This window comes from Eurosta solidaginis, unplaced genomic scaffold (assembly GCF_040869045.1).
Source record: "Eurosta solidaginis isolate ZX-2024a unplaced genomic scaffold, ASM4086904v1 ctg00001308.1, whole genome shotgun sequence".
NCBI lineage: Eukaryota > Metazoa > Arthropoda > Insecta > Diptera > Tephritidae > Eurosta > Eurosta solidaginis.
Genome location: NW_027137064.1, coordinates 146510 through 172950, shown reverse-complemented (window position 1 = coordinate 172950; position 26441 = coordinate 146510). Strand labels below are relative to the sequence as shown.

Here is a 26441-nt window from a genome sequence, read left to right as displayed (position 1 = left end):
CTCCGCTGCTTTCCACCGAAGTTCGCGCATGCAATATTTTTACATTCAAAAATTTTTCATATTCTTGTATATTCAGTAGTACTACATGTATCGCAGGTGTACTTGTGTATACAACTACAGTTTGGTGAATTTTAAGGAATTATAAAAGTGTACACTAGTTGCCCGTGTAAAACCCATTTATTATAACAAAATAAAGTGCATAAATGTGCCATTTTAGGATTTTATTTATTTTTCATATTAATGCGTTTTCTTATGTTAGATATTAATATCTCTTTAACTAAGTAGCTTTAACTTATACTATTTAAGCAAGTAAGTTTTTTTTATATATGTTCTAAATATTTTTCATATTGATATGTAAAAACATAATTTTTTCAACACATGTCCGATTAAATCCTAGTGAACTACGCTTGGAGAAATCCGGAAAATAGGCATTCTTTTTGTTTGAAAGAGAATTCCGCTGACAGTTTTCATTGTTTATCAAACTGTCTTCATTTATTAGCCTTTCAAGCAAAGTTTTACAATGTTCTTTGATTTCATTTTTCTCAGCAGCAGTAAATTGGGAGAGATTGTTAGTGGGTGGGAACAGAAATAGAGCTATTTTATGAATCATTGTTAAATTAATAAGTAAAGTGTCCTTAAGCAATGTACGCAGCCGTAGCTTCAAATCTTGTATGCATTCTGACTCATCGTTGGTTGATTCACAATGTCGCATTAAGTAGTAAACATGTACTATTACTAAATGTAAGGTTGCATAGCTATCGCCTTCCAAATCTTTTGATGCTTCCTCACATAAGCCAGCACTTTAAGGGTATCTGTTAAGGCATTTAAGCTTATTCCACTAATACATCTCAGTTGACGATTTTCCTCCAAAATATTTCCAACGTCAGACCAGTTATTTTTGAGAGCATGTAGTAAACTGTGTTCCATCTTTTCGGAGAATTGCTTTTAAGGGTTGTTGTCAATTGTGCATTGGCTCCAGATTTCTTGAAATACCTGACGACATGTGACATTTTTCTTTCATTTCGCTAATATCGGCTGACTGGTTAAGAGATGTTTCCACGATGTTGTGCAATAAATGGGTAATACAAAATATGTGGTTTTGATGTTGGAAAGCGGCTTTCATGTTTGTTCCTCTATCCGTAACAATAATGGCTTTATCCAAGGAGCAATCAAATTCGTCCAACGCTTCCGTTACATTTTGCAGAATTCTTTGATCTATTGTGAAAAAGTTCGTGAAAAAACAATCAGGGTATTGAAATAGGCAATTCTTACTACAGGGCTCGGAGTCCATGGACTTAAAAGCAAGCAGTTTTGTGACTAATTTTGGATTTGTAATAAAGTGAACCGTTAGTGATAAGTAGGAATGCTTTGAAACAGTGTCTGTCCATATATCCGAAGTGAGTCCAAGAAATCCGCCACTTAGTTCCTTTAGTTCTGTTCTCATTTCATCGAAGGAAATATTGTAGAGCTTGTCTATGTTTCTGGATATAGTGGTAGGGTGTGGTAGCAATTTTTCAACGTCTACATTTGGACCATACTTGGCTCGTATTGACAATATTAGCTCTATGTATTCCTGCAGGCCTTCATTCTAGACAATTTGAAACGATCGGCAATTTTTTACAACTCATCCTGTAACAGATCGGACAACGTCCTTTCTTGTTTCGTCATCAAATCTATTCGGCGCCTATTGTCAACTCGATCTGTAAAATTTTTGTAACACTTTTGTTTGACTAAATTCGATGTGATCTTTGTAAAGGTTAAAACGCTACTGCAGTCTTTGCAAGCTACTACTTTGTCCAAAAAGCTGACGCCAATATTTGCTTTGCCGAAAATATTCCAAACTTTGCTCTTTCCGGCAGTTAAAATGATTTTATCGTCTCCCTTGACTATTCTTTCTTTTATTTCGGCAAATTGGCGATTTTTTACGGACATCGGTGAATTGGCTGATGTTAATTGGTCCATAATATATATATATATTTGTGCACTGGCGGCCACCGTGGTGTGATGGTAGCGTGCTCCACCTACCACGCCGTATGCCCTGGGTTCACACCCCGGCAAAAGCAACATCAAAATTTTAGAAATAAGGTTTTTCAATTAGAAGACAATTTTTCTAAGCGGGGTCGCCCCTCGGCAGTGTTTGGCAAGCGCTCCGAGTGTATTTCTGCCATGAAAAGCTCTCAGTGAAAACTCATCTGCCTTGCAGATGCCGTTCGGAGTCGGCATAAAACATGTAGGTCCAGTCCGGCCAATTTGTAGAGAAAATAAAGAGGAGCACGACGCAAATTGGAAGAGAAGCTCGGTCTAAGATCTCTTCGGAGGTTATCGCGCCTTTCATTTATTTTGTTAAATATTAAAAGGCTTAAGAAAAAGTATTGTGGTTTAGTTGGCGATACTTCAATGTAGTTATCCATTGGTATGATCTTTCTTCAGTTAATTTCTCTATTTATATAGTTCTATTCCGCGCTTTTTTTCACAGCGTATGTACATGTATTCTATATATACTGAAGTGCGTTAAATTATATAAATAGTTAAAGAAATAGATAATGAAATTTTTCTACAATGCAATATGTATACACATAAATATATCCTAACCCATTTTTAAGGCCATAATCGATGGCCTTCAGGCAGGCAAATGTCTATCATCATACAAGTGTATATATGGTGATTATCGATGCACAACATACATGTTTCAGGATCGTTAATTATTAACGTTTTACCAACTAATCAATGACTTTAAGCCTAGGATAATTCTATACATACATCAAAGAAGTTGATGGTGAACAGGGATAACGGCGAAATATATATTTTGAAGTTTTGTTAATTTTTGAAATTTTTGTATGAAAGGCGGGAAACATTGCAAATTTCTCCAGCATGGCTGATTTGTAAACGTTTATTAGCTCTTAAGAAAAGATATTTAGTATTTTGCTTTCTTATTAAAAAATTTTGCATTCGCCTCTTAAAAATACCTATATTTTTTGTTACGTTTTTCATAGTTTCAACGCAAACATTTAACTTTTCATAAATGCACACATCGTTTTAGAACAGGCATCGGCAAATTGGAAATGCAGATGTGTTAGTAAGAGCGGGATAATCGCGCACATCACTTGATGCATCGGTTTGCTTAGTTCATTCGCTTATTAGCAAGCGACAAGACAAGATTGTTTGTTATTATATTTTTAATGCGCACAATGGGAAGGAAAAGGTTTATACAATTAAATACATTGTATTTGCGCAAAAGGATTGGTCAACATTAAATATTTTTCGCTTGTGCGCATTGAAAAAATTAAACGATCTTTGCTTGTTGCTTGCTAATAACATTCGTCAACATTGCGAGACGCACACAATCGATGTTACTGCGCCAAATGCTCAGTGACTACTAAACTAAAGAGAATAAGAATACGTGTGAATTGAGTGTGCACAATTGTGCCACTAAATGCCGACCCCTGTTTTAGAACGAAAACAAATACATAGGCACTTAGTACTCATAGTATATTCATTGGTACAACTTGTACAACGTTTATCTCATTGTGCTTCTCGATGAGACATGTGTATGTATGAATTTCTTTGGTAATGATATGAATGCCCGCATGTACAACGCAGACAAAATGCGGGTACATACAACTTCTCTTTGCATACCATCACTCATACAATACAAACTCATTGGCGTGAAGTACAATGGATACTGAGACAGTATCAGCATGTCTCATTGTACATTCACGTGTGAATGCATTCATGCAGGACTCTAGTACATACATACTTTTGTATGTAAATTTTAATGTGTTACCTACATACGCAAAACAATTATAAACTAAATTAATTTACTAATGAAGAAGAGGAAGAAGGAAAACTAAGTGAAAGATAATTAATTTAAAAACGATATATAAAGATTATTATGATCGGTTAATAAATTAAAATGCCACCTCACTATTGCAGTTCAGCTAAGAAAGATAAGGTTGCATTGGTTTCCATTTTTTAAATAACCTCAAGAAGATTTTTGATCTAAAAGCAAATTAAAATTTCAAAAAAAAAAAAGAAAAAAAATTTGTTTTCCAAGAGTTAAATTGGACAAATTGCCTCTTATTTTCTTATAAGATGCAACTTCATATACATACATATTACACCAACACGGAACTCAGATTCTAATTAGAATCGTAATGCAGAGAGAGAGAGGGTAAAATTATTTAAATTTTCAGCTACCAACTCAGCTCATCTGGCGCCTGCTGACGACGTTGGAGTAAGACGTAAGTGCTCTTAAATTGTTTCTTTTATAATTTATAACTAGTGTTGTCACTCTACCACTATAGTGGAAGATCTACCATTATTTAGGCTAAAATCCGGATCTACCACTCCTACCACTTTTTTTTTTTTTAAATCTACCACTTTTTTATTTGCCTGCATTTGACTATGTTATTCAAGTTGCTCACAATGACCTAAAATTAAGGTTTTTAAGTATGTTGAAAATTAAACGTAAAGCACACTCTGTATAAGTTTTTCAAATTTTCACCAAAGAAATGTGTGATTTTATAATACTTACGTACCTTCGAAAGAAATTATTCAATTTTATGTAAAATTTAACTTTATTGATGGGAAATTCGTGTCAAAAGCTTTGTAATAATCTGATTTTTCGATTGCTGAGTGGAATATCGCCGTATCTCTGCCGCCGTTTCGAAAACGCCCTATCCCAAAAAATTTTGGATTAACGCCCTATTTCAGAACTTGTTTCAAAACGCTCTATCTCAGCTTAAATTTAATAAATTTGTGACAAGCTGGGACGTTTATGAAAAACATTTTGGGCGTTCTTCAATCGAGTTCTGAAATAGGTCGTTTTCAAAAGAAAAACTGAAATATGGTGTTTTTGAAAAACATTCTCAGATAGGGCGTTCTCGAACTGACAGCCGAGATACGAGCGATATTCCACTCAGCCGTCGATTGCAGTATCCGATGGATGCCTTCGATGTCACGGATGAAAATTGTAAGATTTAATAAATAAATTGTTTTAATGCACAAACAAGTCTATTTCATTACATTCGGGCTATTGGTATTCGTTGGATACCATTGAAATAATTTGTTATTTTTAGGTTTCTTAGTAGTATTATTATATGTTTGAACTATGTGTTATGAAAAATGGAATATTTGGAGACTGTAAATTAACTTTAGTCGTAGTATCCACGCATGGTTTGTTAAAGTTCTTGGTCGGTAGTTCGCATTTGATTATCAATTTCAGCTGTTAAGGTTTTTGTAGTAAACAAATTTTCAAACTTTTAAGACTAGTTCTTTAATACATATTCAAATAGTTTATTAAAAAAAAAAACCCTTAAAAACTACCGACTGCTAACTTCAGAATTAAAAACTAGGTGAGAGTCCCACTATTATTTAATTATATTTTTTTATTTGATAAGGTCTAAAGCCTATACATACTCTTCATACAGATGTTTATATGTATGTTGTTAATGCACTTGAAGTTGTTATGTTCGTTTTAATGGTTGAATAATAATAATTTGAAAAAAATTGGTTTTAATGTTTTTGAAAATGCTACCACTATTTTTAGGAGATCTACCACCCTTTTTTTTGAAAATCAGCACTAAATAGATTTTAGAAGTGACAACACTGTTTATAACCTCAGAACGTTTATATATATACATATATGTGTATGTAATTTCTTAGTGAGAAGAAAAGTAACATGAAAACGGAATGCATATTAGAGTGTCATGTTACTCTCTTTCAGTTTTACATAATTTTCCATATTTATGCTTTACTTGAGAGTTATTGTGGTTGCCACTGTAAAATTGTAATTAACCTTATTAGAAGGTTTAGATTCTAATTAGAATCCTTTTGTTTGAAATTTTCCTTCTTAACCTTGTCAATGGCCTTATAAATGAAATTTACAGGTAATTCGCACATATCAATCAAATTGGAAAATAAAGAGAAGGTTGTTGAATTTGAAGTATGTTAAGCATTAGGGATGTTCTTAAATGCAAAGATAGATACATTTTGTGATAAAATTGGAACATTTTTTTTTTTTTTTTGTTTCGAATTTCCTCTTGAACCTTTTAATCAATAAGGTATGTGTATAGGCAATTTAATTGTATGTTATGAGATTAAACTGAAATTTAAAGCTAGTTTATGAATTATTTACAAAATAAGTTTAAACTCTATATTAATAAATGAATAAACATGTAATAGATTTATCATGAATCGGTGCTAACTTTTTATTTAAAACAAGTAAGGAAAGCTAAGTTCGGGTGTAACCGAACATTACATACTCAGCTGAGAGCTTTGGAAGCAAAATAAGGGAAAATCACCATTTAGCAAAACGAACCTAGGGTAACCCTGGAATGTGTTTGTATGACATGTGTATCAAATGAAAGGTGTTAATGATTATTTAAAAGGTAGTGGGCCTTAGTTCTATAGGTGGACGCCTTTTCGAGATATCGCAATAAAGGTGCACCAGGGGTGACTCTAGCATGTGTTTGTACGATATGGGTATCAAATTAAAAGTATTAATGAGGGTTTTAAAACGGAGTAGCCCTTAGTTGTATATGTGAAGGTGTTTTCGAGATATCGACCAAAATGTGGACCAGGGTGACCCAGAAAATCTTTTGTCGGGTACCGCTTATTTATTTATAATGTCATACCACGAACAGTATTCCTGCCAAGATTCCAAGGGTTTTTGATTTCGCCCTGCAGAACTTTTTCATTTTCTTCTACTTAACATGGTATGTGTCACACCCATTTTACAAAGTTTTTTCTAAAGTTATATTTTGCGTCAAAAAACCAATCCAATTACCATGTTTCATCTCTTTTTCATATTTGGTACAGAATTATGGCATTTTTTTTCATTTTTCGTAAATTTCGATATCGGAAAAGTGGGCGTGGTCATAGTCGGATTTCGCCATATTTTATACCAAGATAAAGTGACTTCAGATAAGTACGTGAACTAAGTTTAGATAAGATATATCGTTTTTTGCGCAAGTTATCGTGTTAACGGCCGAGCGGAAGGACAGACGGTCGACTGTGTATAAAAACTGGGCGTGGCTTCAACCGATTTCACCCATTTTCACAGAAAACAGTTATCGTCATAGAATCTATGTCCCTACCACAAGGATTGTTAAATTTTTGTTCGACTTATGGCATTAAAAGTATTATAGACAAATTAAATCTAAAAGGGCGGAGTTGCGCCCATTTTGAAATTTTCGTTTATCTTCGTATTTTGTTGCACCATATCATTACTGGAGTCGAATTTTGACATAATTTACTTTTATACTGTAAAGATATTAAATTTTTTGTTAAAATTTGACTTTAAAAAAATTTTTTTTTTAAAAGTGGGCGTGTTCGTCATCCTATTTCGCAAATTTTTATTTAGCACACATATAGTAATAGGAGTAACGTGCCTACCAAATTTCATCATGATATCTTCAATGACTGTCAAATTACAGCTTGCAAAACTTTTAAATTACCTTTTTTTAAAAGTGGGCGGTGCCACGCCCATTGTCCAAAATTTTTCTAATTTTCTATTGTGCGTCATAAGGTCAACTCACCTACCAAGTTTCATCGCTTTATCCGTCTTTGGTAATGAATTATCGCCCTTTTTCGGTTTTTCGAAATTTTCGATATCGAAAACGTGGGCGTGGTTATAGTCAGATTTCGTTCATTTTAAATAGGGATCTGAGATGAGTTCCCAGGAGTTGACATACCAATTTTTGGATAAGGCTGGTATTTCCGCATTTTTTCGGCGCTGCTCAGTCGTTTTGAAGTTATACTTCTTTATGCGCGTTATGAAAAATTTATGAGAGTGAAATTTAAACAAGTAAAGGTTTCTAAGTTCGGGTGTAACCGAACATTATATACTCAGCGTGAGCTTCAATTATACATTTCATTTCAGATAAATTACTTTTCAACATAACACGTGGCACCGCCCGTTTAAAAAAAAATGTCTACCCATTTCCTCTTACAATAAAACTTGATAAGTGAAATATCATTAATTCAAAATAAAGTTTTAGCTTATTATTTTAGTCTACGACCCTTCTAAACTTGTTTTTTATCTAATTTGCCGTGGTCTTTAACCTATCCCGTCCATTTTTACTAGAAATATTTCCTACTATAGGTATAATTTGTGTACCCAATTTTATTACGATCCGTTAATTTTTCTTCGAGTTATGGCTCCCGAAACATAGAAATTTCTTAGTTATAAAAGCGGAGGTGCCACACCCATTTTCAAAAATTTTAGTGTTTTCCAATTTAATGTTATAATTCAATTTAAAAAGTAAAATTCTATTGATACAAAGCTCTTTTTCGCTAAGATATAGCTTATTATTTTCGTCTACGACCCTTTTAAAAATCTTTTATATAAAAGTGGGCGTGGTCTTCAACCGATCTCGTCCATTTTTTCAGAAATATTTCCTACTATAGGGAAAATCTGTGTACCGAATTTTATTGCGATCCGTTAATTTTTCTTCGAGATATGGCTCCGGAAACATAGAAAATTCATTAGTCATAAAAGGGGCGGGGCCACGCCCATATTTTAAAATTTGAAGTTTTCCTATTTATTGTTATAAATCCACTTGGGAAATGAAATACCATTTATATAAAGCTCTTGTTTGCAAATATATAGCTTATTTTATTCCTCCACGACCCTTTTAAAAATCTTTTATATAAAAGTGGGCGTGGTCCTTAACCGATTCCGTTAATTTTTCTTGAAGGCATTTCTTATAGTAAGGGGAACCTCACCGAATTTTGTTACGACAGGTTTAACGCTTTTTCATTTATGATTAATAATATTTGTGAAATTGATTTTATCACAAGTGAGCGGTACCACGCCCATTTTAAAAATTTTTTTCAAATTTTTATTAAGAGTCTTAATATCAGTCCACATGTCCAATTTCAGCATTCTAGGTGTATTATTTACGAAATAATCAGGTTTTTTGTGTTTTCCAAAATGTTATATATATAAAAAGTGGGCGTGGTTATCATCCGATTTCGCTCATTTTCAATACCAATCTATTTTGGGTCCATATAAGCTCGCGTACCAAATTTGGTGAAGATATCTCAATATTTACTCAAGTTATCGTGTTAACGGGAAGACGAACGGACGGACATGGCTGAATCAAATTTTTTTTCGACACTGAGTATAAAAAATGTGACACAAAAGTCACATTTTTGAAAATGCCTTTTGAACGCATGATTCAATTACTAGAGCTTTGTTCTCCAATGATGACAGATCTTTGACACTCCCAAATTGAAAAATCTGGACGGCTTGCTTTTACGAAGTAAGGAAAACGGGGTATAATTCAACCCCCTTCAGTGAAAATTTTAGTAGAAAAGTATCTTTGGTAGTATATTTGTAGTGATAATAAATTTGTAAATGCCAAAAGTTTTTGGGGAAATAATTCATTTTCTACTAAATATTTCGTGAATTGATAAAGTTATGTTGGTTTGGTCATTCTTTCAGAAATTGTTTGAAGAATGCCGTACGTTAGAATTTTCTCCCAAAATTTGAGCATAAGTTCAATACATTTTGCAATAAGAGTAGAATAGGGCGGTTTTGTGACAAATCCTGAATTGGGAAATTTTTGAAAAATATTTTGAGATTTTGAACAAGCAGCCGATATGGTGTGATACGCTACTCAGCAGCCGCAATGAACTGACAAAAACAAAAGTAAAAGAAAATGGCTTATTGTCTAAGAACTTTATATTCCTACCTTGATTTTGACGGAAGAGTTAAGTTTTTGTGCGGTCCTGCTACACAGGGAGCATTCACCTTTTTATTATGAAATTTCGGAACGCTCTTTTCCGTTAAGTATTCATTGAAGCGTTCCGGATAAACCGTTAATTAACAATATTCGGAATACGTTCATTTGATACTACCTCACGAAATCCGAGTATATCAAATGTAAACCGATTCCCAAAATTCTTAAATGGAGACGAATGTTCCGAACATACGGACATGCACATAGGCAATAGAACAGAAGGTCGACTTTTTATACGCGCCCAAAAATATCGATAGAAGTGTCAAAAGACGCGTATTGACCTCGATAACGATAATTCGAAGGCGGAAATAAAAATTTTAGACCAATGAGGTGGGATCAAAATTAAATGCGTGCAAAATCCCTTTGTACACAACATCTTTTTCAGTTCACAAAAACATTATAACAATCACATGAAAATTGACAACTTCAACTGCAATTATCTCCGGACAGAGATACAATTGTGCTTTTCCGCCGTCGAGGTCACCTCTCTCGACATTTTTGGACGCGTATTAGCAGTAGACTCCTGTTCTAGAATAATAATAATAATGAATAAGTTAACATGCCCAATGAGTACATTTCGTTATGGCATCTCCATTATTTACTAATGACATTTTTACGCGAATCGATTTAATAATCGAGCTTTTGACGTTGAACGATGAATTTTGAATTGGTTTAGGTTTCGTATATCAATAGGTTTACGAAAGTGCAGGATTTCTTGGTGTCCTCACTTTTCATAAAATTACCTATGTTCAATATTCAGCCATACTAATGGATCGAGGCATAGCTAATAAATTCACTGTAAAATTTAAAAAAATGTTCTTAGGAATTATGCAGTTCAGTACTTATCCGGAATTTGTAAACGGATTGCTTCTTAATTGCACTACTAATATTTTTCGAAAATTCGCAAAGAAACAACACAGTTAACGGATGTCAATTCGATTTGGGAACAAAATGGCCGCAATTGTCAAAAAATTGTCTGTCGAGCAAACCTCTTGTGATTGAATCATTGTTTGAACGTGCAAACTGGCTTTGAGTGGAATGAACATATAGATACGGATGTACATATGTACCAACCAGTGAGCTGCAATTGTTCATCTTTTAAGGTTATTAGTGGACTAAGTAAAAAATGAGTATTAGTGCGTATGTAAACAAAGAACATCAAGCACTTATATCCACTAACACACATTTACAGTCATGCTTCGTAAAATGAATAACCGCTCATAAGCCACGAAGCAGTTCAGTACTCAATTGACTTATTGAGCAAGAAGGTCAACTGTGTTCTACGAAAACACTAATTGGAATAAGTAAGACTAATAGTGCAATAAAATGAATATAGTCATATCAGTCTTCTGGCGTTAGCAACACAACGATGTGCACGAAACTAAACTGAATACAGCGCCAAAGTAAAAAAGATGATAAACGAAGTATACAGTGTATTACACACGAAATCAAAGTGCTACTGAGTTAAAGCGACTATGCCATCAGTTTATACTCAATATGGGACATATGTGTTGCGGGGCACTCGTATGCATTTTCTATTTTATGTGCTAGTCACTCATATTATTTGTCTGTACTTGGCTAAGTACACATTTAGACACCATTTTTTGGCTCATGACTAAACGCACTAATTTTATTGATACTCAAAGCAGATCTCTGGTACCAACCAAATAGAAATAGCGCCTCTATTTTTGGTATGTTTGTATGGTTGTATGTACATATGTATATACAAATGTTTGTGCACTAAGCTAATTTAATCAATCTTATATATATATTTCTTCTCTATGTGTGGTTGTATTTAAAAATAATAACATTCGATTAATTCGTGAATTTATGCTACACTTAATGTGAGGAAATACATTCTTATTTATCAAAATTTGCAAATTTAAGCTGAACTGTATGGACAAGGTTTTTCCAGTCTCCTTATTGTTTTATTGAAATTAATTATTAGCGTCCAATTAAAAACTATTTTTGAATGATGACCCGGGGTGGGCGTGAGCTTAGCACCTACTAAGCGACCATATATGTATACGATAAGCAAGAGCCCAACGGCCACTTCGTCAAAATCAACGACAGCTCTTTTAGTTTGATTTCGATGGTCCAAGAGTAAGAAAGTGTCGCACACGCGATTAAAACAGAGTACCAAAGAATGCGTGTGACACGTGCTTACCGTTCAAGCATTGAAATCAAACTAAATAAATAATTGATTTTGCTTTCGTGATCGCTACGCGTTATTGTTTACTAACTCATTCCCAATTTGGTAACTGTGTAAATGTAGTGGTGCCCACCGCTGATGATGACAAAGAGGTATACATAAGTAAACTCAATTTCTATATTCCTATAGATGCCGTCTTATACTGTTTTCACACAGACGGCTTATTGAATAATAAAGGCAGTTTTCTACATTAAGACGCTTAGTGAGCTCAATCTTCCCTACAAAATTCGAATCTATAATTATTTCATTAGTAGCTAATCGAATGCTTAATGAAGTCAAAAGCACAATGCAACTCTGTTTGGAGCGTTCAGTTTCTCAGTTTTTGGTGTGTTCAGTGCTTAAAAATGTCATTTGTCAAAGTAAATGTCATTGTCTACATGGCGGAACGATACAAGGTGGCCACATCGAACAGCTGATTATAACCTTTTTTTATTTGATTTGATACATCAACTTCCGCCGCAGTACGATGTTGACATTTGTCCATCGAATTTACAAAAACAAAGTACATGGAATTCTTATTTATGTTTGTAGGTATGTCACCGTGCTGCCACCTTGTATCATTCCGCCATGATTGTCTGTCATATAGCATTGTCATTTTATTCGCTTGACATTTCATCCTTCATACTAATCGAACAGTTACTTCTGTGTGAAAGCAAAAAATTTACGATTTAATTAGAAGGTGAAATGAGAAAACAGTATTAAGCTCATTAAATTTTAAATCGGTAGCAAATTAACATCCCATTAACACTTAATACAAGACCTTGATTATGTCAACGCATTTAATTTCGAGCAGTGTTGTTGATCAAAATTTAGTGCACTGCCCCCACCTATGGTTTTGTGGGAGGAGAACACAATAGAACTAATTAGCAGTTTGTAAACAGATAGAACTAATTAAGTATTCCCTTTGTACTTTTCTCTATTTGTTCCTTAAAAATACAGTCATTGTACACACATCACATAATCGTTCTCAAATTAATATACCAAATCAATTGTGCAAATACTTACAGTGATGGAAAGAAGAATACGGACAATTTACTCCCAAATACTAAATCAATTATATCAGCAGAACTTAAATATCTTCCTTGGAATAGTGCACCCTATAAAAATAACATTTAAAGGTTTTTGCAATAAATTACATTTTATGACTCAATAACCTGTATTACTATTTTAATTTACTTTACATGTATAATCGCATTGGTGTTGTTATTTGTTTTTTTTTTTTTGTTTTAGGTGTATCACCTATATAGGTCTACTGCTCGTGGTCAGAAAAATATGATTGTGTGGATTTTATTTTGTACAGCCCTTTTTAAAAATTTGCACGCTCTAATGTGGATATAAACACATCGATATATATACAATTTTCTTCACAAATACTAATAGTAATTTTTCTGCACTTATCAAAAATTGGGATTGGAAAATAGAAATTAATCTCTCGCTGGTGGATCCGACTCAAGTCTTGACACTTTAATTTTCGAAAGTAATAGAATGGTGGATTTTTACTCTAAATGGTAAGCAACCATGATAGGTGACACAGCGACGCAGAAATCTCAGGATGCCATGCCCCACACAGTGTCAGCATATTTCTTGGCAGCTGCGAAACAACCATATTCCCCATGGCAATCGTCCCTATATACTACGCGAGGCAATATCATAAATTCGTGCGCTCATTGACCAAGGCTTTCAAAAACGTTTTTGGCATCCCCAATCCAACAACTTGCGAGGTCACACTTTGCTCCTCTGATCTAAGCAAAGGATTTGTACCAATGCTAATTACCCACAAACTCACTAATTTTATCCCAACTAATAAAGTCTCCAAAGTCAGCTGAACCCTACAAAAATCGACATGGTTATCACGGTATAACCCCCAAGAAACCCTTGTCGCTCAGATTCGGATGGGTACCCAGGGAGCAGTCCTGTAACTAGTATCGGTCTTCACCACTTAAGTCAGTGAGGCAACATAACCGGATCTCAGCAGCCTACTCAAGCGCTTTTGCGAATAGGAAGACACCCCAGCAACCCGATCAAGATCGAGAGCCAATGTTGTGAGGCCCTCTAAACCACCACAACAGGCGACTCCCTGAAGGACGCATTATATACAGCACCTCTACAAGTTCGTTTTCGAAAACGACTTCGAAAAAATGTATTGCAAAATCGTAGTCAAATAAGAAGATCAATACTTCCAAAGAACTCTCTTTAGGAAAGCCCCTCACAATCCGAAAGCAGATTTCAAAATAAATAACCGCAACTTTCGGAAAAAAGAAAAAAAAAACACAAATGAAAAAACCCTCGCCTCTAACATCTTACTACGAGAAACTTACGTAGATGATGTCCTCTCTGGCGGACACGATATACAGTCCACTCTCTATTCTGTGACCCAAACTATCGAAGCTCAAAAATTAGTAAGCTTTCATCTAAGAAAAATAATCGCAATCAAACAAAAAGACTGGAATCAATACCAGATTCTGATGTCCTAGATACAGAATTTCTCAAATTCCATGACACTACTAAAACCTGAGGAATTCGATGGAACGCATTAACTGAGTGGTTTTCGTACTAATACGACCCAGTTCCCGACTTTAAGTCAAATAGAAAACGGCAAATACTCTCAGCCGTAGCGGCAGAATGGCTATCACCAATAATGATTTTAGCCAAAGTCCTTCTCCAACAGCTCTGGTAAGAAGGAACCGACTGGAATGGACTCCAACAGCTCTTTAAGCCGAACACAATCTGGCTAAAATACACCCCTTCCAACCCATCCCCTCCAGAGAAAAAACACATTAGGGCCATTTCATCCGTCACACTCAAAACAACCCGATATCCAATTCGATAGCCCCCACTCACGGGTACGACGCTAAAATAAAACTCATAACGTTAATGCAAAGCCATCATATCCCAGCAGAAATCACTCAGTTAGAAGAATCAAACCCTATCAGCAAGAAAAACTCCCCTCGGACCCTAAATCCCAAATTGACGGTCGTTTAGTTAATGCTAATATGAGATCTAAAGTACGCTGTACAATTATTATCCCAGACAACTAGAAGTTCAGCTCCCTGATTCTAGATTTGCTCCATAAAGTTTTGTTCCATGGCGAAAAGCAACTAATGACCTACATGATACAGAAGGAAAACTACATTCCAGACTCAAGCAGGAAGTAAAAAAAAACATATTCAACTGCAAAGCGCGCACGATATATAAGCAAAGAATGTGTTGGCAAATATTGGCCGTTATGCCCCGAATGTGGTGTCACTTACTAGCTGTCCTTTTACGTCACTGGTGTTGACTTCGCTGGTCCATTTATGGGGAAGAAGACCCCTTGCGACAAGCTTCATACGCAAAAGCATACGTTTGCGTATTTGTATGCTTCTCTACTAAAACGGTCCTTCTCGAGTCTTGCAAAAGTTAGACAACTGAGGTCTTCAGGGCAGCCTTCTCTCGTTTCGTTGGACGACGCGGATTACCGGGCAAAGTAATATATGATAATGAAGAGACATTCGTTGGTGCCAATCGAGCTATTCCAAAAAAAGAGCTCGCAATATTCATCAAAGAAGCAACTGTAGATGTATCTGAAAGAATTGCGGTACCAGGTTTTCCTTGGCAGTTTAGGGGGCATAAATGCCCCAAACATAGGCGTCCTATAGGAAGCTGCGGTAAAAATCTTTAAGACCCATTCCACAGGAAATCAAAGGTTTACGTTCGAAGAATTCACAACACTCCTCTTTCGAATAAAAGCAGTGCTTAATTCTCCCCTGTCTCTCCTATGTCACATGATCCAAGTGATTTATTAGCCCTCACTCCAATGCACTTCCTTCCAGGAGCCCCCTGAGCATCCTTGCCAGAAACGAATGCCGAAAACTTATCTACGACTACAAAATAACAAAGGTTAAAGGTTCTGTATCACCAATTTAGCTCACGATGAAAGAATTATACAAGATTTATATTAAATGGAAACATCCCCTCTCGAATAAACCTTTAAAATAAATAAAAGCGACATTCTTAATACGAGTATATACAATAATTATACTTAATAAAGTTTATACTTATCTACAATAAAAGAAGAGTTGTGACGCGTTTTTATTTCTAAAAGTGAAATACCGATATTTTCTCTTAAATATTTTCTTAGTGCTCCATATATGGGATATACAAGTGCAGTTCCACAGGGCTTTATAAGAAGCTTCAGCAGCAATTCTTTACCATTTATAATGCAAAAATATCAATAAACACGTTTTGTCCCTATAATTTTTTCCATTCCAAACCTCTACTCTTTCACCTCTTCGCAAAAGAACAACCTTTAAATGCTATTTTTATAGGGCGCATTATTCAATTATTATTTCCATCATTGTATATAAGTAAATAATTAAATAAATATATGCAAGGCGCGATAACCTCCGAAGAGATTTAAGGCCGAGCTTACCTTTCAATTAGAGTAGTGCTCCTTCTTATTTTTCCTAAAAATTGGCGGGACTGGGCCAACATGTTTTATGCCGTCTCCGAGCGGCATTTGCAAGGCAGATGCATTTTCACTGAGAAGCTTTTCATGGCAGATATACACCCCGAGAGTTTGACGAATCTCTGCCGAGGGGTGACCCCGGGTAGAAAAACTTTTTTTCTAAATTTTTGTTGTTAGATTGCCCGGGAGTTGAACCCAGTACCCAGCACCACGTCGGCTACTACAGGCTGGGTACACTCAAAAACATGAGAGTGCTGATATATCGCTGTGTTAATGTCTTTGTTTTTGTATTCATTAATCGAATGTACCTAATTTAAAATGTTTTCTTGTCACACTTATGCTGCTACAATCACAAAAATTTAGAGGCTGTCTTTTTTCCAATTCAAAACTCATTTTTATTTACACAACAAAATTTTGTATAAATAGCACCCACATATTTCGACTTCCTTCACTTTAAACTAAAAAATAGACGGAAAATCATAAATTAAAATGAACTTACGCAATTCTTTCGTGATATTGCTTGTCGTCCTTAGCAGCCTTTTGATTAATACGAATTCGACATATCGTGTTATAGGAGGCAGAGATTCGAATAGACCGTATTTGGTGGCAATACGTAATGACGAGTGTTATCGATGCGTTGGTACTTTGCTCACTTTGAACAAGGTTCTGACATCTGAATTTTGCTTGGAAGGTGTACTCCTGTCTGACATCACTGTTAATGCTGGTACAGCCAATTTGAATATAGCAGGAAAAAATAGCGCTGCGGCTCGTATAATTCGTCCATGTCATTTCAATCATCCGAGAATGGAAGAAATTGATATAGTCGTGATTGTATTAAAAAGAACATTCACCAAAAGCCCATTTATAAAACCAATATCTTTAAGCGAAACTGAATTAGACGTGGGCAAAAAATTGGAAGTTAGTGGATGGGGTCCGAAAGATGGATACATAGGGCCAGCTTCGGATATACTCCAATCTACTGAATTTGTAGTAACCCCAATCAACGAATGTAAAGATTTTTATGCGCGTCTTTATGCGGAAGCAGGGAAAAATTTCCCAACAATAGTAATTTGTTTAAGATATCTGGGAGGGACTAGTGATACATGTTGGGGAGATGCTGGTGCACCGGCCATTGCGGAAGGAAAACTTGGTGCGGTGCTAGTAGGTGGGATGAACTTCTATAAGTCGACTTTATATACAAGTGTAAAAAATAAGTATGTTCGAGCTTTTCTAGAATTTGCGAAATACAATTAATTGCAAAGTGTTTTTTTTAAATCGACTGCTGAGTTCACCTAACTCGGCTGAACGCCCCATTTCAGATCTTTTTTCATAAACATCCTAGCTCACGTCAAAGCATAGAATTTATGTTAAGATAGAGCGTTCTCGGAACGGCAGCGGAGATATGGTCATATTTCAATAAGCAGTCCAAATGGCAATATTTCTCTTTGTGTTATTTACAAATAAATAATAAAAAATATAACTACGTTTAAAATAAAAAAAACTTTGGCTGTATTCATTTGAGATGTGACGCATGCAAATGCCTTAGGTTGTGAGATCAAACTTTAAACATAGCTTTAAAGTTCCCCCCTTTATGAATAGAACATGATACAAAAAGGAACTACCGATATAAAGCCCGGTTTTTCAGAACAAGTTCAACTCAATTTGTCAATTAAACTACGTTTAAACTTATTCTACAGTTTTTCAGTCGACTTTAACTGAAGTTTAAGCTAAGCTTAAGCGGCCGCTCTGCCAGGGTTAAACTCTAGTTAACCTATTAGTTATTTGCGTTCATACGAAATAGCGTCATATACCCAACAAGCATTTGGGCTTGAGTACCCTTAGAGCTCATGTTTATAACTAGGCATACTTCTAAAATCTCAAAAGTTGTTTCGAAACAGTGGCTCAACTCGAGAATCATAGCGCACTCCTCAAAAGAGCAAAATATGCTATTACTTAAGTTGAAAAAATGTAATTAACAACTTGCGGTTCTCTAACTGGACTCAAATGTATGATTCAATGATGTTGATGTAGGATCTTCGGTGTGGCAGGCCGAGCACGCTACCATCACACCACGGCGTCCGCCCATATAATTTATTCCTGATTAATTACGCTTCATTACTGCTATCAACCAAGTGTTTATTTCTAACAATAAACAGCTGTTGGTTTTGGTGGTTGTAGCGGCAGCCTGTGGGTTAATGCGATGGTAAGGATGTTCAAACATTTACGTATGTATCTGGGTGCATATACCAGCATAGCTACGTTTACATGTGTTAGTAACTGGTAGGAAGCAAACACATGGATAGATGTTCGAACATGAATCTGTTAGTATACGTGAAGTTAGTATACGTGAAGTTAGTTCGTGAAAGTTTATATCCGTCGTTTCCCGCCAAAATAGGATTGTATGTATTGGTGTCTTTCGTTCTTGAGTGAAAGTGGTGAGAAAGAAAGGCTTTTGATTTATGGGGTACGACCACCAAACGATTGCAGAGAATGTCTCAAAAGAAAAGTTGACTTAAGTGAGTGCGGAAGCAAGTTTTAATTATGTATATTTTTTTTTGCGGAAAAAAAAGTTCGCGTTTTTTTTCATAAAACCGTGCTAACGGGTAATTTAGCGGAATCCCAAGGAGGAACCGTGATCCCATACCCTGCTTGACAACAGCCCCAGGTGAGTCCAGTGAAACCCCTTTCCCCCAGTCCATGGTGCATGTGGACTAATAGTAAGAATTAAAAAAAAAATGTTAAATGTGAAAATTAATTTAAATAAAATTACATACCTACAATCAATAAAATTTTGTGAAATAAATGAAATTATATACAAAGATAAAATTAAGTAAAAAAATAAAATAAAATAATGAAAGTTAAAAGTAAAATTAAATTAAAATAAATTAGTTAAAATTATAAAATAAAATAAGATATAAAACTAATTAAAATAAAATAACATACATAGATACGTAAAGTGATAAATTTGAGTAAAATCTAATACCTAGATAACCTTAAATATATAGATAAAAAAAATCAAATAAATAAATAAAATGACATAACTAGATGACATTCAATAAATATAGTGAGTCCACATGCACCCTAATGTATCTTTCTCGTTCGCCATGACCCTAGTCCCTAATATTCTTCCCTCTGCACATTTAGATTGCTGCGCAAAAATATGAAGTTGCCGCCATCACGAGCCACAAACGCAAAAATAAGGCGAGGTAGTATTAAAATTAAAGGAACTTGCCACACCAGCCACCAACACAGTCTAAACACACAAAAGCGGGGTAGTATTTCATATAGAGGAAGGGGAAGCATACAGACGGTGCCAGGCTATACGTCAAGGGAGTAAAGGGGCATCTGAGCGCTCCTGTCCTGGTACCGCAATCATTACACTTGAGCATAGCCTGGAGGAACACTAATTGGAGTAGAAAAGCAAGCCCGAGGAGAGAGGCCAAGAAGGGAGCAGAGTTATCCGTGCGCCGCTGCCGGAATCTATATTTTTTTTTTTATATTGTATTTGAATTTTGTTGAACTTAGCTGATATTGTTTTAGTTAGTTTTAATCACGATTTCATTACGTGAGTTTGATTAGTTCAAATTTTAAATTTAGCCTGTTAAGGTAATTTAACTGGAGTCTAAATCTATTCAATTTCCTTGTGAGTTTTTTTACTTTTATGAATTTATTTTGTTCTGGAAACCTGTGTAATTGTTAATATTTCTCCTGTTGTGTTCCGTTTCCTTACTCCTGCCCACCGTTTTTGCTATCTTTTCAACAGTCCACCTGTAACTTATTTACCTATTATTCCTTACCTTACTTTCTTGCCTATCGTCCCACATTCAACCTTTGCTTGGTCTTTTTGTTCGCTTCAATACCTAATTTCTTATATTTTGCTTTCTGGCTCATGACTTTTTTACTTTTTTCACCTTTTTCCCGTTTTTATACATTTCATGAAAATGAAATGGTATATTAATTTCGTCACGAAACCCAAAATTGTAAGTCCTTAAAGGAAAATAGATAGATGCACCATTAAGTATACCGAAATAAGCAGGTTGAAGAGCTGAGTTGATTTAGCCATGTCCGTCTGGCCATCTGTCCGTCTGTCTGTTTGTATGCAAACTAGTCCCTCAATTTTTGAGATATCTTGATAAAATTTGGTGAGCGGGTGTATTTGGGTGTCCGATTAGACATTTGTCGGAACCGGCCGGATCGGAACACTATAGCATATATCCTCCATACAACAGATTTTTCAGAAAAAGAGGACTTTTGTAATATCTTACTCAATTTAACAGATTGAAGCTTCAAACTTCACCATATACTTTCGTATATTGCACATATTGTTGCCTGAAAAAATTGATGAGATCGGTAGTATATATAGTATATATCCCCCACAACCGATTGTTCAGATAAGAAACTTTTCGTAATTACTGCCCTATTTTAAGAGCTAGAGGATTCAAATTTCAACGAATGCTTACGTATATAGCATATATTGTTGTCTGAAAAAATCATACAGATCAGTGGTATACATAGTAAATATATGGTGGTATATATATAATATATATATATAGTATATATATATATATATATTTTCGCAATTTTAGCCCCATTTTAACAGCTAGAAGCTTCAAATTTCACCGAATGCTTACGTATATGGCATATATTTTGTGTCTGAAAAAATCATAGAGATCGGTTGTATATATAGTCTATATCTTATACAACCGATTGTTCAGATAAGAAACTTTTCGTAATTACTGCCCTATTTTAAGAGCTAGAGGATTCAAATTTCAACGAATGCTTACGTATATAGCATATATTGTTGTCTGAAAAAATCATACAGATCAGTGGTATATATAGTATATATATGGTGGTATATATAGAATATATATATATAGTATATATATATATTTTTTTTCGCAATTTTAGCCCATTTTAACATCTAGAAGCTTCAAATTTCACCGAATGCTTACGTATATGGCATATATTTTGTGTCTGAAAAAATCATAGAGATCGGTTGTGTATATAGTATATATCTCATACAACCGATTGTTCAGATAAGAAACTTTTCGCAATTTCTACCCCATTTTTACAGCTAGAAGCTTCCAATTTCACCGATTACTTACGTAAGTATATAGTATACATTGTTGTCTGAAAAAATCATAGAGATCGGTGGTATATATATTATATACTTTATATAAACTGTCATTTTTGCCCCTTTTTTACGGATAGAAGCTTAAAATTTCACCGATTGCTTACGTAAGTATATAGTATACATTGTTGTTTCAAAAAATCATAGAGATCGGTGATATATATAATATATATATGATGGTATATATAGTATATATATAATTTTTTTTTGCGATTTCGGCCCCATTTTAACAGCTAGAAGCTTCAAATTTCACCAAATGCTTACGTATATAGCATATATTGATATCTGAAAAAATCATTGAGATCGGTGGTATACATAGTATATATCTCATACAACCGATTGTTCAGATAAGAAACTTTGCGCAATTTCTGCCCCGTTTTAACAGCTAGAAGCTTCAAATTTCACCAAATGCTTACGTATATAGCATATATTGTTGTCGGCAAAAATCATAGAGATCGGTGGTATATATATTATATACTTCATATAAACTGTAATTTTTGCCCCTTTTATACGGATAGAAGCTTCAAAATTCATCAAATTTCATCAAATAGTTACGTTTACGTCATATATTTTTGAAATACGTGATTCGTTTTCATAGTTTTTACATGCAGACCACAAAAAACGTGAAGCTTTTTATCCTCACACAAAGTACCTACCTATTTTTATACCTTTTATGAAAATGAAATAGTATATTAATTTCGTCACGAAACCCAAAATTGTAAGTCCCTAAAGGAAAATAGATAGACCCACCATTAAGTATACCGAAATAATCAGGTTGAAGAGCTGAGTTGATTTAGCCATGTCGGTCTGTCCGTCTGTCTGTTTGTATGCAAACTCGTCCCTCAATTTTTGAGATATCTTGATAAAATTTGGTGAGCAGGTGTATTTGGGTGTCCGATTAGACATTTGTCGGAACCGGCCGGATCAGACCACTATAGCATACAACCGATTTTTCAGAAAAAGAGGATTTTTGTAATATCTTACTCAATTTAACAGATTGAAGCTTCAAACTTCACCACATACTTTCGTATATTGCACATATTGTTGCCTGAAAAAATTGATGAGATCGGTCGTATATATAGTATATATCCCCCACAACCGATTGTTCAGATAAGAAACTTTTCGTAATTACTGCCCTATTTTAAGAGCTAGAGGATTCACATTTCAACGAATGCTTACGTATATAGCATATATTGTTGTCTGAAAAAATCATACAGATCGGTGGTATATATAGTATATATATGGCTGCTACTGCTGGTGTTGGCACCTTAAGCCCCTGGTGGTAAGTTGAACGCAGTGCACCAAAGCATTGCCGACGTAAAAAGGTTCAGGATTTAGTATTTGAGCAAACGTTAGAAGCATTTACCGATTCGTCGTGAGTTCTTAACTATGTTATGTTATGCTATGTTACTTTATGTTACTTAATTTATTTCTTACTAAACCCTTTTATTACATTTTTTGATGTTTTGCACAGTTTCATACAAGCTTTTCCTGTTTCAACAACAAGGATTTATGTATACAATTTCTATTTCTATTGTTAGCTAAGAAATAATACATTCAACTTATCTTTCATAATTTTATATAGAAGGGGCTTTCCGTGCCAAGGCATTCCAGCGATTAATTGCATCAAAGATTTCGGTGAAGTTCGGACATTCGAAAAACGTTTTTATTTATTTATCTATATGAAACGGTTGTACATTGGACTCGGTCTCCATGCCAATTAAAAAAGTTGCAAAAGATCACCTCTAAATTTGAAGAAAACACTTTATCCTTGAAAATTGAGTCAAAGTATTTTTTTTTTGTTTGTTTTTTTAGAAATGGTTATTTGACATGCGATTTCTAGAAAGAGACGTCATTATGTCTTGGGAACTCGTTAATTCCTTCTAATGTCTTCGGTAGAATGTTTCGACGTTTCCACTTATTGTCATGTTTATAGTTTGATAAGCCTAGAAGACAATAAAAAAGTGGATGCATTACCAACATCACTGACAGCAAATCATTAAATCTTCATCCGTAACTCTTCCTGAAACCTTTTCCCTCGTATACTCCCACCTTGCATAATTCACAGTTTCGATTTTATATCTATCAACAGTGACATGCCTGCCAAAACGCAAATGCGCTGACACTTTGCTTGACGACAGCAGATACTTCGTTTTGTCCTCCTCCTCGTTCGCCATCAAACTATATTTTCCAGTTCAAAGTAGAACTTTAGGCCGATTATGTTAATGTCATCATCATATTGCTAAGTTGTTGTTTAATTTTCTCTAGCATCGGCTCCGACAGGTCCTTGCCATGTCTGTCTGACCTTGTAGAAGGTCCAATAAGCGTATTAACGGTGAGTTTGAGTCCTTCGAACAATACGGAGCGAAGATCCCGGGTTCACGCCCGGACAAAAGCAACATCAAAATTTTAGAAACAAGTTTTTTAAATTAGAAGAAAATTTTTCTAAAGCGGTCGCCCCTCGGCAGTGTTTTCGCAAGCACTCCGATGTACTTCTGTCATGAAAGCTCTTAGTGAAAACTCATCTGCCTTGCAGATGCCGTTCGGAGTTGGCATAAATTAAGTAGGTCCCGTCCCGCCAAATTGTAAGCAAAATTAAAAAAAAGGTGCACGACTTTAATTGTAAGAAAAGCTCTTCCAAAAATCTCTTAGGAGGTTGTCGCGCTTATATGCTTCTTTCTCTCCATAAATGCTTGGTTGCAGATGAATGAGTTATTAACGAATTTCGTCTTTAAGCGGATAGTGCGGTGACCTTCGCCCACATAAATATTTAAAGAACTGATATTTGTATCTTAGCTGCCATTTCGAAAGCACCCTATCTCAGTCAGCAATTGTCAGGTGAGATAGTGTGTTCACAATGAAAAACTGAAAGAGGCGGTGTTCTTCAATAAAATTCTGCGATAGGGTGCTGCGTCGATATCTAAAGCCTTTTTCGGGAAATAAGCTGCGCACATTACAATATTAAAAAACTCGTATTTATGGCTCAAGAGGAAGCGGGAGCAGGGAATATGAAATATAAGGAATTGAATAAGGAGAGCGAGATAATAAGGGAAAGGGGGAGCGAGAGAAAGGATTATAAGTATAAAGCCAGTGATAAGGAGGATTATTCGAAGTGGGAGAAATGGAAAAGTAGGGGAGAAAAAATATAGTAAGCTATAAAAACTTCTCCCAGATGTTTAAAAAAACCCGAAATGTTGAATTATTCAGTGGGCACAACCGGTCGGATTTATTCGTGTCTCAGGGTGTATCAATAATATTGACTTAACTCTAGTTTTCAAGCCTATAGTAGACTAAGAAGCCACATTTATCAACTGCTTTTGGCGTTGCTGTGCATACGTCTCGAAACTTTCGCAAACCTTATTTGAGTTAATTTCTTACTTATTCATTCATTCTCTCACAACTTCGTAAAGGCGAAAAAGATTCGGGATTCCTTCGGATTGGTTATTTGAATGTCCGAGTGAAGAATACAACGGAAGCGTTCAGCAACTTCTTGGTAGTGGGCAATGGGTATACACTCTCTCACGCGGCAATGGCAAATCGTCATCACCAGCGATCTCACCGACACCATCTACAAGGTCGTCGTCATCTTCCACAAAGTGGTAGGACTATGCGGAATCCCATGATGATGAAGACGAAACCATCAGGGTTTGGAACGTCACACCATCACAAAGGTAGCAACAGTAGTAATAGTAAACTATTGGGTCGCGTGCCAGTATTGCTGTTAATATGAATAATTTAACGCATCAATTGGAAAAATTGCACAAATCCTGGGGCTCGACAGATAACATAATGCCACCACCACAAATTATCGATACCCTTATAAAGAGACGACAAAAATCTGCAACGACACCAACAACACGTTCCTCGGTAACATCGTCCATCTCCACAGATTCATCACGTGGTTCTATTTCTTCAACAAATTCTAGTACGAATTTTATTGCGATCTATAGTAGTACCCCAACAACACCAAATCAACAACGTGCACCTAGCGGGCGTGTACAGTCGGATATGATAATGAGTGGTCGTACATCGATGAGCAGTGGTAATTTACAATCTTCGCAATCGCAATGTTGAAGTATACATGCAAAGGTTCATACATCTTGATATGTAAATAATGTACTAAGTGGCTCAATTAACTATAATGATGTTCCGTGTATATGTGTATGAACTAATTATATATACTACTAGAAGACCCGGTGTGGCGGTTGGTTTTTCAGCGCCAACCATTTCTTTTTACACTTTTTCATACTCACGCTTGCTCGTGGGTGTGCAGCCCAATGCGCACACAAACAAACACCCGCACTCACCAATTATTCTTTTATTGCATTGTGTTTTTTTCAATAGAATTTATTTAGTTTTTGTTTGTAATGTACATGTTCTTTTATTTAAACCTTTAACTTCCCTTTTTTTTTATTTGCACACTCAGGTTTAGTTTCACTAACTGTAATTTTTTGATTTTCAATTTAGTCCTTTACTTTTTGTACTTAAGGGTCGGCCGGTTCACTTCAACTCTCAACTCTAACTAACTAAACTAAAACTGCCGCTAACGCAACTATGTAGCTAGGCAGCTTTTCTTTACGTTGCTTAGCAACGAAATTAATGATGGCGTCGAAAATAAATCATGGCGTCGATCAACGGCAGTTTCAACCAATCAGAAACTCTCCAAATTGCTCGAATCTAACAATTTTAGTGATGCCGAGTGCATCTGATGTATGGTTGCATCTTGGACATTTCCAAAGAGGGTTGCCATCTACAATTTATTTTAATGTATTTTAATTTGGCACTACAAAAGGGGGTTGCCATCTACAATTTATTTTAATGTATTTTAATTTGGCACTACATCTTCCCCCTTTAGAAAAGAAGAATTTGGTGAGATTAGTAATTAATCTTGCCACATTCTTCTTT

General features: G+C 35.2%; 1 pseudogene; it reads left to right on the top strand.

The window, feature by feature from the left end:
• Window positions 1-16894: 16894 nt before the first annotated feature.
• On the top strand, window positions 16895-25610 carry LOC137236071 (uncharacterized; annotated as a pseudogene).
• Window positions 25611-26441: the final 831 nt, after the last annotated feature.